Source organism: Rissa tridactyla, chromosome 5 (genome assembly GCF_028500815.1).
Source record: "Rissa tridactyla isolate bRisTri1 chromosome 5, bRisTri1.patW.cur.20221130, whole genome shotgun sequence".
In the NCBI taxonomy this organism is placed as follows: Eukaryota; Metazoa; Chordata; class Aves; order Charadriiformes; family Laridae; genus Rissa; species Rissa tridactyla.
In genome coordinates, this window is record NC_071470.1 from 49,134,434 (window position 1) to 49,148,993 (window position 14,560).

Genomic DNA, 14,560 nt, shown 5'->3' on the forward strand with positions numbered 1-14,560 from the left:
GAAATCAAGCAACTAATTTGCACCTACATAAACTTTGTTAGTTTCACATGAAATACCTTTCAACATTGGACTTTTTTCCCCCCAGATCTGGTCAAATGTTGCATATACAAACATGCTAACAAGCACCTGTCTCTTCTGAAGCAGCAGCAGAGAAAGTTACACAGTCACACACACAGGTCTGTAACCATGTCGGTGCAGTCTCTGGTAAGTGAACAAGGGAGGAAGACAGCAGAAAACTTTACCACAGTTCAACCTATTTGCAGTTTAAAAAAAAAAAAAAAAAAAAAAAGGCAGCAGTCCATGACTGCATTGAGTAGCTTTAGATTAACGATGAGATCGAGACCCAGCCATTGGACTCGTGGAGGATATCTGCTTTCAGTTTTCCTTCAGAACTCTGTAAATCATCAACCCTTTTTCCACAGCTGATTACAGGGCTGAACTCCCCAATCAACAGAAGTACTTATTTTAGTGCAAAGTACACTGGAAGAACAGCTTAGCAGAGAATCCCTTGTGAAGTCTGCTCCCACTACAGTCTCTCTCTTCAAAAGTTTCACTTTTGAATTTAAAAAAGTAGCACAGAATTTTGCAGGACTGGGGCTTCCCAGGCAATGCACAACATACCGGCAAAAGATACACTGCCTAATACAGTAAGGTATATGCAAAATATGCTGCAAGGCTCTGCAATTTAATTATCAACGTTGTCTTCTGTTGAAATGTGAAGATGATGTGCTCGCCAACAGTTCTCAAACACCACTGTACCTCTGTTATCAGATACTGTACACTTTTGCTCTACCAGCCAGAGCTTTCGACTCTGTCAGTCCAGGTACACGAGAGACAACAGAGAGATGGGTAAGAAGCCTCGATGGCAGCGAAAGAAACAGCATATATCAAAACATTTTCATGGATCAGTGTGGCATAAAGGGGCTTGAAATTAGACAACTTCAAAGAAGCAGAGGGAAATTATATGGTCTTATACATAGCTATGCAATCACGTCTCTGCAGTCTCTGATAAGTGGATGAGGGAGGGTAGGAGAGAAATGAGTGGCAAATTTTAGCATGCCTCAACTTAGTTCCAGCTTAAAAGGGACCTTGTTCAGGGTTTGTTTATGTTTGATTTAAAAGAAAGCCTTCTGCATAAATTTATCAGCTTTTCTTTAGGGACTATGATCAGGGAGAGGGTTTAAATTTTATTAACAAGAGTGTTTCAAAGGAAGACATCAGTCCTTTCAAAGGAAAGGATTCACCCTGCTTGTGAGATAAGTTTTGCTACAAAAGCAAAGCCTATGAAGAACAGTCATATCCCCACCCTTAATGATCCTATACATTCACCACCAGAATGCAGAAGGATTACAGCTTGCTCACTGGAGAGCAGTAGGTCTGTGGCAGGCAACTAAGAAAATGTCAGTGGTTAAAAGCCACTGCATCAGAGGACCCTCTTTTTGGTTAAGTACTACTCACCTTCAGAAGTTCTACTAGCAAGAAAGCTGCAGCAGATTACTAGAGGAACAATTTAAACAACATGAATAATCATCCTCCTCCATTATTTATTCTTTCATGTTTCAATGCTGCAGTTCACCAATTGTCCAGTCCTTTGTCTACCTCAAGCAAACATTTCACATTTATTCAGCTTTCTTCAACCTATCTTTTCTACCCAGTATCTGCAAAGACACTATGCCTTCCATGTGTGGGTGGGAGAAGATATGTTTTACGCTGATAAAGCTATCTGCTTAAAAGCCTAACAGAGAACAAGTCACCACAAATTGTAAAGCAATGTAGTTAATCAAAGTATCAATCTGTTCTCATCAAGCATGATTTAATCCAACCTGCTAACATGAAAGTAAGAACGTCTTGAGAGTTGTCCCCACAGAGACTGCCTAACAAGATCTATCTCAAGAGAGAAACTACACACGTTTTATAATAAGACAAAAATCTTACTGTCCTATCTACAGTGAGCCTGCTGCAGTTAAAAAACACAACTCATTTTTTCTCAAATCTCTAGGGGGCTACACTACTCACATGTTTATTGTAGATTTACAGTAGCTCAGACAACTAATTGGGGTATCAATAACCTCTTCATGCGATCTACATAATCCTGGTATTACACATTAGGGGATTCAGGTTACAGACATATAAATAATATAATTAATAAAGTAATAAATACATGGTAACGTATTAATAAAGTAATAAATACATGGTAACGTATTAATAAAGTAATAAATACATGGCTCTCCGGACATGAATGGACAATTCCTCCACAGCTAAGTACAGCAAAAGCGACAGGGAAGAGGCCCACCTGACAGCCCCAGTTCAGCGGTGCTGCAGTGGCATAAATGTGCACGCTTCAAGGGCAAGCAATGGGATCAACTCACACCAGCAGCCTATGCACTGGGACACAGGCTAAGCCAAATCCCAAGCCTTCAAAGACTTCTGCTGCATGGGTCAGCCAAAATGAAAGAACAGAGAGGCCAGTTAGGCAGTATGGTCCAAAATGCATTGATGGGTTAGGCTAAAATTATACACAGTGGGTCTAGGAAAGTATACGGCTAACCAGCAAAGACAATTCAGCAAGGGTCATATTACCAAAGCAAGAGAAATGGCAGTGATTGCTCAAGAAAACAGTGATTTAACAGAGGAGAACGCCTGACAGAGACCTTGACCTTCTCAAGGAGGGCTCTATTTACCTGATAATGCCATAGGGTATATTCATCTACCACATGGATTTACACATAGGCAATTTCACTGGAACTCAAGAGTGTACAATCACCGAAGTTACTCTTGCAAAGTCCCAGGAGGAATAAACTACATGTTCATATCCCTAGGTCATAAATCTGAAGCTAGGGAGGGAAGAAATAAGGTTGCAACTCTAGTGGTATGACTTGTTCCTTTTAGAAGGAGATAAGGAATATAGTAAACCTATTTCTCTGTTGTATTTGATCTCCTCATATTTGGCCTACTACAGAAAGGCAACAACTTGGTAACAATTAGTAGTTCAAAACACAGTTTATGTTGGTTAAAAACTTAAGAATAAAATAGCAGGTAGGGTTCTTAAAATCCAAGATAGATATCTCTATTCTTAGTAGCACTCAGGTACAGCATGACTGAGGTATCTTGTCTGCTACTAGCAGACAACTGCTGCAAAAGGGATATTAAAATCTTAAATTAAACTGAAAAAAACTTTAACTCTGCTGGTTCATTCCCAAATCACCACCAAAATTGCTGACCCATGAACAGCATGTTTCCATAGAAAACCACATAATTTAAATGTGTGAGGCCCACAAACCAAAGTGTTTGGTGAAACAGGCATTACAAGCAAAACAAACCTCAGTTTAAAACTGTACTGTGAATATGCTTTCATACTAAGTTTCAAAGAGAAAGAGAACAACCCCAAAGGGTATAGCACACGTCACTGAATGAAAGCTACCTTCCATTCCTTGATTTATGGAGAAATTGCAGATACCAGCTGCTGTGTCTACACTAGTAATTTTGTTTTGTCATAATTGAAGTGAATTATTGGGAAAAAAATAGTTGTTGCCAATCTCCTTGTCTCTACTGAGAATTTGCACAGGGTTTGTTTCAAAATTTATCACTATTCAGGAGTGGGAGGGAGCAACACATCATAAAGCAGACATTTAACAAAACCTACTTTATGTTCTGGTTATGCTAGCGGAAGAAAGAAATCCAGATGAGCCACGCAATCTGCAACATCAATTTTGCTTTCCAACATAATTCTGACAGTTGTGTAACATACAAATTTGGCCCCAACATGCTCATAATTTAGGAAAATCACATGCCTCTTGAAGTGATGCTGAAGTGAATGGAACCTCTTTTCTTTTTAAAAAGTTTTTTTTTGAGAAAGGCAAAACAGTATCTATAGCTAGAAGTACAAAATAAACTCATAGAAAATTATTAAGTTGCCTATCTACAAAACCTTCCTGACAGGAAGATGGATGAGACCAGCAAAGCAGTAGAAGACTGTACTCTGAAGATTTAAAACTGTTTTCAGAACGCTAGCATGCAGAATAGGAAATACTACCTTCCCACGAGAAAGATGGTCTAGAAACAAAGTTATCAATATACCTGTAATTATCATATGTAGATTACAGAAAACTAAATTAAGCTATATATTTTATGGCTACAGTAATAATATGTAAGATAATTTTTCAAGTGATTTGTATAACATGTCAAACTACTCATTATAATAAGCATAAGAAGCCCAAGAATAATGTTCTCAAGTCCACAAAGTGACATTACAGATGTGTGTGCTTTCAGCACTAATCCACAATAAAATGCAAATACACATATATTCTAAACATTCCACGTTTCATGATAAAGAAGCCATAAACATATTTTTTTATTTCCAAACTCTCAGATGATTCTGCAGGTTCTAAACATAGTTCAAGCACAAGAATCAGTAGTAAAGCATCATTAATATTATCCTGATTACTTGATCAATAAATCAACAAACCAACCAACATGCTTCCCCAGAGGATTGTCACCATGTTTTTACTAAAAAAAGAACTTCCACTTTGCAGATGGAATTCCTCTCTCTTTGTCCACATGCACGTTACTTCTCTTTATCTGTCTCTTTCAAATTAAAAGCTCCGGAAAAGGATAGAATATGCCATAAAAATCAAAACTGTTAGGTATAGAATGGATATTGTGTAGTTGTTAACATACTACGCATTCATTCACAATACAAAGTTGTTTGTGGGTTTTTTCCTGGAAATATGGTTTATAAACATATACAAATTTAGGTAGCTATCTGTCACAATAAATCCCTCTCCTACTTCTCAATATGTTCATTATAATACATGGACTATAGAGTAATTGATTAGATGACTTGAATCTGTCATTTACCTCTCTGTACATGATTAACTGAAACTACTCATTTTAGAGAGAATTACCACCTCAAGATACTTACCCACCAAGTCAACATTATTTCCTACACTCTGAAGTGATAACCTGTTGGTGACACAATGAACTAACGAACGAAGGGAATGAGTAAAAGCATATTGTTACACAGCTCCAGGACAACTGTTTCATTGCACTGTAGGATGGCAGAAGCCCATCACAAACTTACTTCTCAAACCTAGCAAACTTAATGAGATACTAAAACCTGAAAGGTCATTTTCATATCTCACCCTATGTACTATGTACTGCTTGTCATTAGGTAGGGGGTTGTGATAAAATGTTATATTTAGCGGATTGACACTTTTGAATGTCAATGTACTTCAGTGGTCTTTTTTCCTTCTTTTAAAAAAATAAAATGAACAGAAAGAACAGTTCACTGTGTGAACCAACATTGTTTGCATCAGACATTTGCAATTTAGCTTGGAGAAAGCTCCAGAAGCTAGTGAACTCCCTGTGTCCCAAAATTATGTTCCAGGCTTGGCAAAGAGAAAAGCACTTGCAAAATCCTTTTTAATTTCCTTTTTATGACTATCGATCATTAAATTTGCGGAAAACCACTGAATAAACATTACTGTTTAAGATGAGACCCACAAATCACTATAGCACACGGGTCACTGAAGAACAAGGATAAGGAAGAAAAAGGAAAGAAAAGGAGAAAAAAGCAAAACAAGCACTCCTTACAAAATCCTATGCTGTCCCTCCCGCTCCCCATTCCCATAACACACAAAATCCCACATATCTGATCTGATAGAAAACTGCACGTAAACGCTGGTCTCCCTCTTTCTTTTGATTCCAACTCAGGGCAGACAAGCAGAAGTTGAAGATTTATTTTATGTTAATTCCTATTGCAAAGTCAAGAACCTCAATAAAATAACACTTGCCCCATCTGTGAGCATAGATTCAGGAAAAAAAACAACCTCTCCTCCCGCAGTGACACCCTTATTTAAAAATATTAGTACATATTTGCAAGTTGAGTGGACATTGACAGATTATGGCTTTCTATATATATGTTGAATTATTTGCTTTTAATACACATGGTAGTAAACAGCAAAATCCAAAGTGGCTTGTTGGCATTTTTATTATGTTTAGTGCATAAAAGCCAAATCAAAGAAAAATCCCCATGTTATTGAATTTATAGTTCCATTTTTATTAAGTTTCATTCCCTTTTATACAGGTGGTAGATGTTTTTCCCTCTAAGCTTCTCCAGCTTTCCTAGGAATAAAATTATTTGTGTCATGTAAACAGTGCTAAGTTGTCCATTATGCAGAGTAGAAATTAATTCTTCATCTCTGATCTCATAACATGAGTCTACTCTACTATGAAAATATGCCACACTCTTACACTGACTAGTCTTCTGCAACTGGAAACTGAATGACATTAGAGCATCTTCCATTCTTGCGACTGTCTTTGCCTGGATAATAAGGCACATGAATGCACTGGCAAAAGAAAAACTTATATAGTCTATACAACACTTGTCTTAGACATGTTGCCAGCATGCAAAAAAAGAAACTGCTAAATAATCAAGGGAACAATTTCAAAAAAAGAAAAAATCTAGGTAATCTGACACTGCTGTAACAATTCTGTGTAATTTTTTTTCAGTCTTGCCTTTGAACCTTTGGGAAAACAGGAATAGAAATACAGGTGTCTTTCTAGCCCAGGGAGGAATGAAGATAAACTAGCAACTTCCACACCCTGGAGGGTAAAAGAAGGTAAATAATAGCCCTTTCCGAATTGCAAATGAAGACTCTACATCTTATAAAGGGAGTGCTCTGGAAAACACGGAACCTCACAAATTTTGCGGGAAAACAATATCTGCTAAAAGGTGAGGTAAATATCAGAAGCTAGTAAAAATAAAATTTAATTACTATTTTAATTATTATTTAAACTTTTTAACACTTGGAATGATCAATACTGAAAGCCTAGTAAACAAGACAGTTGGCTATCAGCCCTAGCAGGAATGCTTCTCGGTACAGATAACTGAAAGTCAAACCACAGCCTCTCCCATCTAATTTTGTAACACTTAAGGAGACCTCTACAGACATGGGCAAGCACAGGTTCCACCCATCAACAAGTTGTTATTCTTGCTTGAACACCTCCAAAAGTGGGGAGTGTCTGTGTATGTCTCTGGGAGCCCTGCTACTTCTCACCTCTACTACCGCCCTTCCATCAGGCTGTCGGAGCTGCAGAAGCTACAGTACACCAATACGCTTCTTTTTTTTTTCTTTTCTTTTTTCTTTTTTTTTTTTTTTTTTTAAAGTAGTTGGGGTGTACTCTTAACTCCCATGCCTGAAATCCAGCACCTCTCCTCTCCTATTTCCCCTCACCCCAAATTTTTCAATTCACCTTTATGATCTTTTTAAAAATTGGCAATGGGTGTGCTATCCAAAACTGCAAAGTCAGCCTTATGCTAAGTCACATACAACATACCAATCCTCACAGAGCTCCGAAGGAGAAGCACAAGCTGAAGGCAGGAACGGTTTGAAGAGGAATGAGAAGGTCTGTCTGTATGTGGGGCCTTGAACGTTAGTTGGTTGTAACCACAGCTTGGAAGTAACACCTCCAACTTTATATTTATAGGACATGGTTCTGGACACTGAATTACAAATTTATGATTTTTTTTCCAGCCTCTCATGTAGAAGGGAAAAAAGGCTATGAGAATTAGAAAGCACATGTCAAATCAATTTTTTTGTTTTGATATATCAGTTATGAAAGTACTTTAGTCCATGCAAAACTATTACATAGTTTACCAGTTATCTCTCTGCTGAAACAAAACTTACAGTATTTCTACTGTTACCACATATTTTGCCATCTCTGTACTTTATGTTTCTCCACATTTTACTCTGTTTTATCTTCAAGTCCACCTCTCTGCACAGACACCATTTTACTTGCATCATAATTCTGGCACTCCAATAATAAGGCACTTCAGTACTGTTTCGGAATATGCCATCTCTCCTCTAGTCAGTAAGCACTCAGATATCCCTGCTGTTCTCAAGCAGACTTGTACTCAGAAGGACATTAACCTCCAGCGCTAAGAGTCATGGAATGTCCCAGGAAGCCCTTCACTGACTTTATGGGAGGATTTGCATACAGTCAAGAATCTGCACTGAAAAACTAACCGCAAATAAATGGTGTTATTAGTAAGTTACCACTAAACAAAACATATATGACTAATGACCAATTATTGATTGATGGTAAAAAACTTCTCTTTAGGAGTGCTGGTACCAAAAGCACATCTACCTGCAATTATGTATACCCCAACAATCAACCTAATTGGAAAGAACGAGTCCCCGGAGTCCCCAACACAGATGGGGTTGTGGCAATGCCTCTCCATCCTCTAATTCAGCAGGACTGGGAGCCAAGATCTGCAGTTTTCTCTAACAACAGAAAAACTGAGTTTTCCCTGAGACAGTGTATCTATCTACCAACTCAACCATCAATAAGATCAATGCAAAAAATAAAACACAGTACTGTGATGGATGGCTACTAAAATAGTAAACCTACCACCAGAAGCAGCCAATGGGCTCCATGGACCCACGAGGGCTGTAGCTACTGCTATTAAAATACAGTGCTACAGCAGCTGTCCCATCTCACATCCCTCAGAGTACTACAAAGAGCTTTAAGTATCAATTTAACACAGGATGGTAAGAAAAGAGATTCACCTTGCACCTCTATCAATCATTTAAAGAACAGATTCTCTCATGATAGACTGTTTCAGAGATATCTGAAGTATTATTTTAACGTTGCTTTAGAAAGAGGTACAATCATTAAAGAACTCAACTTGAGAAGATTAGTGTAAATTTTTCAAAATAAAGACCACATGGAAGCAAACCTGAACTCAATCAGCTTACAAGCGGAGTTGATTGAGTTTTGTTGCCTCAGACACCAGAACCAACCAAGTTCACTCACAATCACTGAACCTGACAAACATTTATTGGGAAACCTTGAAACCTTTGAACTTTCTAGATGGATGAACAAGTTTCTTTGGACTTAGATAAGATTGTATCAGCAATTTGATGGGAAAAAGTATTAACTGGACGTGCCAGAAGAATTCCCTCAAACCTGTTAAATTCCCTCCTACTTGCTCTGAATAGCATGCCAGGGACACAATCATCATCACGAGCCACTATGGTAACTGCCTACATACAAGAGTTCAAGCCAGGAGACTTAATGTTCGCCTCCATTTCTCTTCCCTTTTATGTGAGCCTAAGGCAAGTCACTCAGCTCAGTTTCTCTTGTAAGATAGCAGCAACAGACTTTTGGAGAGCTCTGATTATTATTAAAGCAGCAAGTCATCATTATTCAGTTGACAGTCTGACTGCTTTAACTGCCCAGAAAGCTCTGAGTCCCTACACAGACTACTCAGACAACACACTTCGACTTAAGGCCCTCATCAGAAACTCCTACTTGGCAAAATGTTTCTAAGCCCAGGGCCTACAAGTAATGAATTCTCATCTTACCTTCATTTCTATAATTTTGGCATTGCACAGAAAAGATAAGACACAATCAAGGTCCTCTAAATGAAGAAAAAAAAATACATTAAGTGTTTCAGAACACCAATGGGAGGACTTCATGCAATGTATGGCTATTATTAGAGTGCTATTTTGCTTAGCAGATCAGAGGATATAATCAGCAGATGATGCAGCCATGATCTGCGAAGCACAGCCTTATTAAAGACTAATGAGATAAACGAGTTAAAATTTACAATTTGCTCCACTGATAAGGTTCATTGGCACACTTATCTCCAATACCATGGTTTGAATATTAAACCCACTTATTAATGTCTAGTAAAACTAATTGTAATGCTGAGCGGCATTAAAGTACAATAACCAAGCAGCTTGTTAGAATCACATCCTTTAGCATTACTGTAGCTCTGAAGTTAAGTGTTCTGCACCTGGAAATAAACACCTGTCGAATTCAGGCTGTGAGAAAGCACCAGCCTTCTGCACCTTTTTCCTGACCCTTCTGAAATCCCAAAGCCTTGTTCTAACAATGCAACAGACAGGTAAACATTGCTTGTTACTATGATTTCAACTGCATCTCTCTGTCATATTGCAGTAACAGTAAGGATTAAGTGACAAGTATTTTTGTATCTACAATATATTACATTACACTTGGCATCTACTCTCTAATCCCTAACAGAAAAAACACTGAAGTACTGACAAAATCAACAACAAAAGCCTGGAGACCATATTCATTTGTTTTTACTTGCCTTTTTCACCATCTTCTGTCAAAACTACACATATTACTATAAAACACACACCATTTACTGAAAAGGATACTGAAAATACAATTTAGACCTTATATATTTTTATATAGGCCCTATATATTTTTATGCCACATCTATCTAATGTGAGCACTTACATGGACTACCATCATTTTTAAGAATAACATAAGAGGACAAGAGCCATAATGTTCTTTCCATTTTAATCTCCACAATGTATCTGTACTGTGACAGCAATGGAAAGAAGGGAAGACAGGGGATAATTAAGTGCCAGCTATCCGTGGATCAACAGCAATCCATGTCAGGACTCACAGGTACCAGTCCAAAAAGAATTTCTGGTAAGCACAAGCTTAAGATGCACAGTTCCTCTGGGAGCCCCCCATCCCAACACAAGAGTGGCACTAGCCCTCCTTCCATGAGGAGAATCACGGAAGGTACAGGACCACTCAGCAGCCATCATTACCTTTTCAAAGTAAAATACACAAAGAGAAAGACAACAAAAAGCATAAAGCCAGTATAGATAAAACAATTCCACTTCTTATTTGTAAGGTAATACTCAAAAGCAAATATTCATTATGCACATAAAAAAAGCATTGCAGAACTACCAGAATTTTTTCTTCTGTGGAGAAAACTGAAAAGGCACTTAAAGCGTGACAATAAAAGAAACTAGCTGAGCAAATAATGTGTGAAGCGTTAAATGCAACTGCTTTTTGGAACACGCTTTTGTTCCTTTCGATTTATCACCCAATTTAAACATTCAGCTTGTAATACAATCCCTTCCACTTTATTCAGCCCAGCTTTAAATACAGGCATGCCATATTCCAGCAGTACAAGCCAAGAAATCCAGTGGAGCTCAGAAACAGAAGATGAGGTATATGGCTTGATGTGAAGCATTCCAGTGCACATGGATTAGAGGAATCCATGGGTATACAATTGTGTGCACAAGGCCGCACTGTAGCCAGGCACAAAAAAAAATGACAGTCGCCCACTTCAGTGGCAGGTTCTAGTGCCACAGAACCACCAAGCCAGATAAGCTCCACCAGACCCTTTCAGCTACTGGTCGCATGAGTTATGTGAAAAAAACCCCCTTGTACTCTTTACACGTTTCCTATGCCATGCATCAGGTCCTGAAACCAAACCTGGAAAGGAGTGTTTGTTGAGTGCTTAGAGGATCCCTCCCAACAACCTGGCTTGAAAATGGATACTTGTGACTTCGGAAAAGCAGAGCTATCAAGCCTCTTTCCCTAAGGGAATATCCTGCCAGCCTGATCCCACAGGAGCTCCTCTCTCTACACAGGTTCTTCCCGTAGAGGAGAAAGTGGCTCTGCAGTCTTCTTCCTTCAATAAATTGCAGTAGATGTGACTTTTCCCAAGCCACTTTATGAGTATGGTTTGTTTGCTAAGAGAATAATCAAAGAAGCTGCTCCAATTACTCTTTCAACTATGCTAATACTTGGTAGGTATTCTGAATCTAAATGCTTCAATACTTCCCTCCATCATAAACAAGAGTTGCATCTAAAGCATAATATATTTTTAAAAGAGAGACAGCCAGCAGCACGGTATTCCCACAGGCAGCCTTGTCAGGAAAAGATATAAGTGGTAAATAATTAATTTTCCTAGGTTAACTTGAATTCCAGACTAGCATTTGTAAGCAACAGTGCCATGGAAAGGTAACTCACAACTCTGGTTTGTATTCCTGCCCAGTAAGGAGCTTTACCTTACATGCAAGCACTGACAGCAAAAGTTTTATCATCTCAGAGATAGGAAAAATAAAGAACTCTTATGCAAGTCCAGCAAAGACTCTTCTGTGAAATACAAAGTTGTCTGTGTTTGGCTACTACTGTATTTTTTATGATTTCCTTTTCTGACAGTTAATGGGCCAAACAAAGATAGGTGCTGAGCACTGATGTCAGACTGCAGCATACAGAACCCTCCAGTATCATCTACCCTACAAATAATTAAAGATGTCATTCGCTGCTTACTGTGCTTTTTTCTCCTGCATTACAGACGTTTGGCAGGAAGGCTGGGGACAATTCTAAACTTGGCGGGGGAAGCGGACATGGGGAACCGGCAGATTCCAGTCAAATCTTCTTTTCAGAATTTATCTTAAATTAAGCAGTTTAACACATAAAGGTTTAAAAAAGTACATAGAATGCAATGAATAGTACTGGTGTACATTCAATATTTGTGGTTTGAAGTGACTGAAGTTTTATATAGACTATCAACTGATGAATTGTGATGCTATATCGTACTTAGAAAAGGTAAATGATCTAATTCTTTTACCACTTCTATTTGTTGCCTCAAAAGTGCTGGCAGATCATAAGAGACAAAGAGCAGTTCATACAATCAGGAATAAGCTGGCTGTTGAGACGAGACTTTGTAGAAGGTAGTTCCATTTCCTGGGAATAGTCCACAGAAATGGATTAGAAAACCATCTACATAAACATTTAAGAAACAAACTTCATTAACATATTATTGCTTACGCATTCGTTTTCTGACAAATGAGGGGTTTCTTAAGTAATTCTATACCTGGTGGTACCCACAAAGGGAATGGAAGAGCCCTTCATGCTTAGCTTCATTTTCAAGCCATGAAACTAGATCTAATACCCCAGGAATTTTTCTTCCAAGTCTGATTTTATTTCTTGTGCTTCTAGAACTGCCTTGAGTGTGTGACTGAGAGCAAAGTTGATGGACCTCAAGATCCTATTTCCTTTAATTTCAGTCAGCTGAATTTTTAGAGGATCAGAATTGTCACATATTTCTTTATAACAGAGCTGCATTACAACCCTGATAAAGAAATGGGAGAAATGTTCTGCTCTGTTCATTACAATCAATAGATTATGTAGCTCAGTCAGAAAGCAGAAGGAATTATGAAAAAAGAAAGTAATCTTTAAACTATTAATATTTCCAGAACAACTTTTCTTTCAGATACGCAGATTCCCACCTCCCAAACACAGCTAATAATGTCAGAAGCCCTGAGATTCATGTGGTCAGAATGACTAATATTTACATTAAGCAAATGTATTGCCATAGTAACATAGACACCACAGAGCTATCTACCTGCCACAGCTCACTAAATTATTTAGTATGCCAATACTACAGTGACACTGTGTAAATGATCACATTCATTAAGAGGAGAGTATGTGCTGAAAAACTGAATGTTAGACAGCTATATTTATTGCCATGAAAAAAACAAAAAAACCCACAACGGCACCAGTATTGGGGGGGGGGGGGGGGGGGCGGAAAAAAGCAGAAAAGCACAGAGGAAGGCTACAGCCTGGCAAAAAAACACACCTTGAAAACTTTCATATAAAAAAACACATGTCCACAACCCCATCCCTGTGCAAAGCAGCACAAAGTATAATCCCACTTATGGGACATTAGGCTGACCCACTGTGGCCAGAACGAATTGAGATATTAGTTACTTCCCGCATTACGTTTTTGGAATAATCATTAGATTTGTTTAACATGCATCTTACGTTCCCAAAATATTATTCTACATTGTGGGATTTTAAGAGCTAGTGCACAAGAAATATTCAGAAGTAACTGTGACATACTTCCAGAAATCTGTAGTTCTTCAACAGTCAACGCATTTACAGTTAGGAGAGAGGTGCAATATTCTGGGTGATGGTCCGCCATGTCCTCCAAGTGGTAGATGACTGCAGGGATCTGAGTGGTTTGTGTAAGTTGGTATCCTCAACCTGAGTTGAAGCAGTTTGAAAGCCTCAGGCATTTCCTGCACTATGGATATTTTCCCCTCATCACCTGCAATGGCAGAATCAATAACAGGTCAAGAAAAGGAAGACATAGCTCAGGTCAGCTCCTGGGACCAGACGGATTTCTTCCTCATTTTTGGCAGCTGTAGCCTCTTCTTTTGTTGGACACAAATAATGATTTTTCACATCTCAATTTGAGCTCAAAAAAACCAAGGGGAAACCTCAGAGTTATAGCACAAAGATCCAGACACAAAACTAACCCAGCCCAGCTCTAACCAGCTCCTGTTCTCTGATTTTTTGATTCTTCATAGGCTCAATTTACAGAATTTCAATGTAAGGGAAAGCTTTAAATTATTTCTTCTACTAAATTTTTATGGAAAATAAGTCTGGCATACACCCTTCTCCACCCTTATGCTTGTATTATTATTCACTCGCATGGAAATGCCACCAAGTCTCACTTAGAGACATTTTTATAGTACTAGCAATAATCAAATCCAACCTCAAAACAATAGATTACCATAACAGAGACTCGTGTAGAATTTGATCTTGTGAGACCAGCTTTTCGAAATATTGAAGTGTTTGGGACATGCTGTTCTCCAGAGAGAATACTACTTAAATAACAAGAGTGTGCTTTTCTTAAGCAAGTTATTTTAATTAAGAATTATTCAAGAACTGACTTGATCGTCCACAGGAGGATGTCAGGAAAGTATGG

At 38.2% G+C, this 14,560-nt stretch overlaps 1 protein-coding gene across 4 annotated transcripts in view; it reads right to left on the minus strand.

Annotated features, from left to right (window-relative positions):
* FHIP1A (FHF complex subunit HOOK interacting protein 1A) overlaps positions 1–14,560 on the minus strand; it is a 94,268-nt gene that overhangs the window by 45,158 nt on the left and 34,550 nt on the right. The window contains exon 1 of one of the 4 annotated variants that reach the window (XM_054204024.1): positions 13,690–13,853. The exons of the other annotated variants lie outside the window; for them this stretch is intronic. The gene's annotated coding sequence lies outside the window, so the exon portion shown is untranslated. Of the gene's footprint in view, positions 1–13,689; positions 13,854–14,560 lie in introns of those variants that run through there. 4 annotated transcript variants of the gene reach the window in all.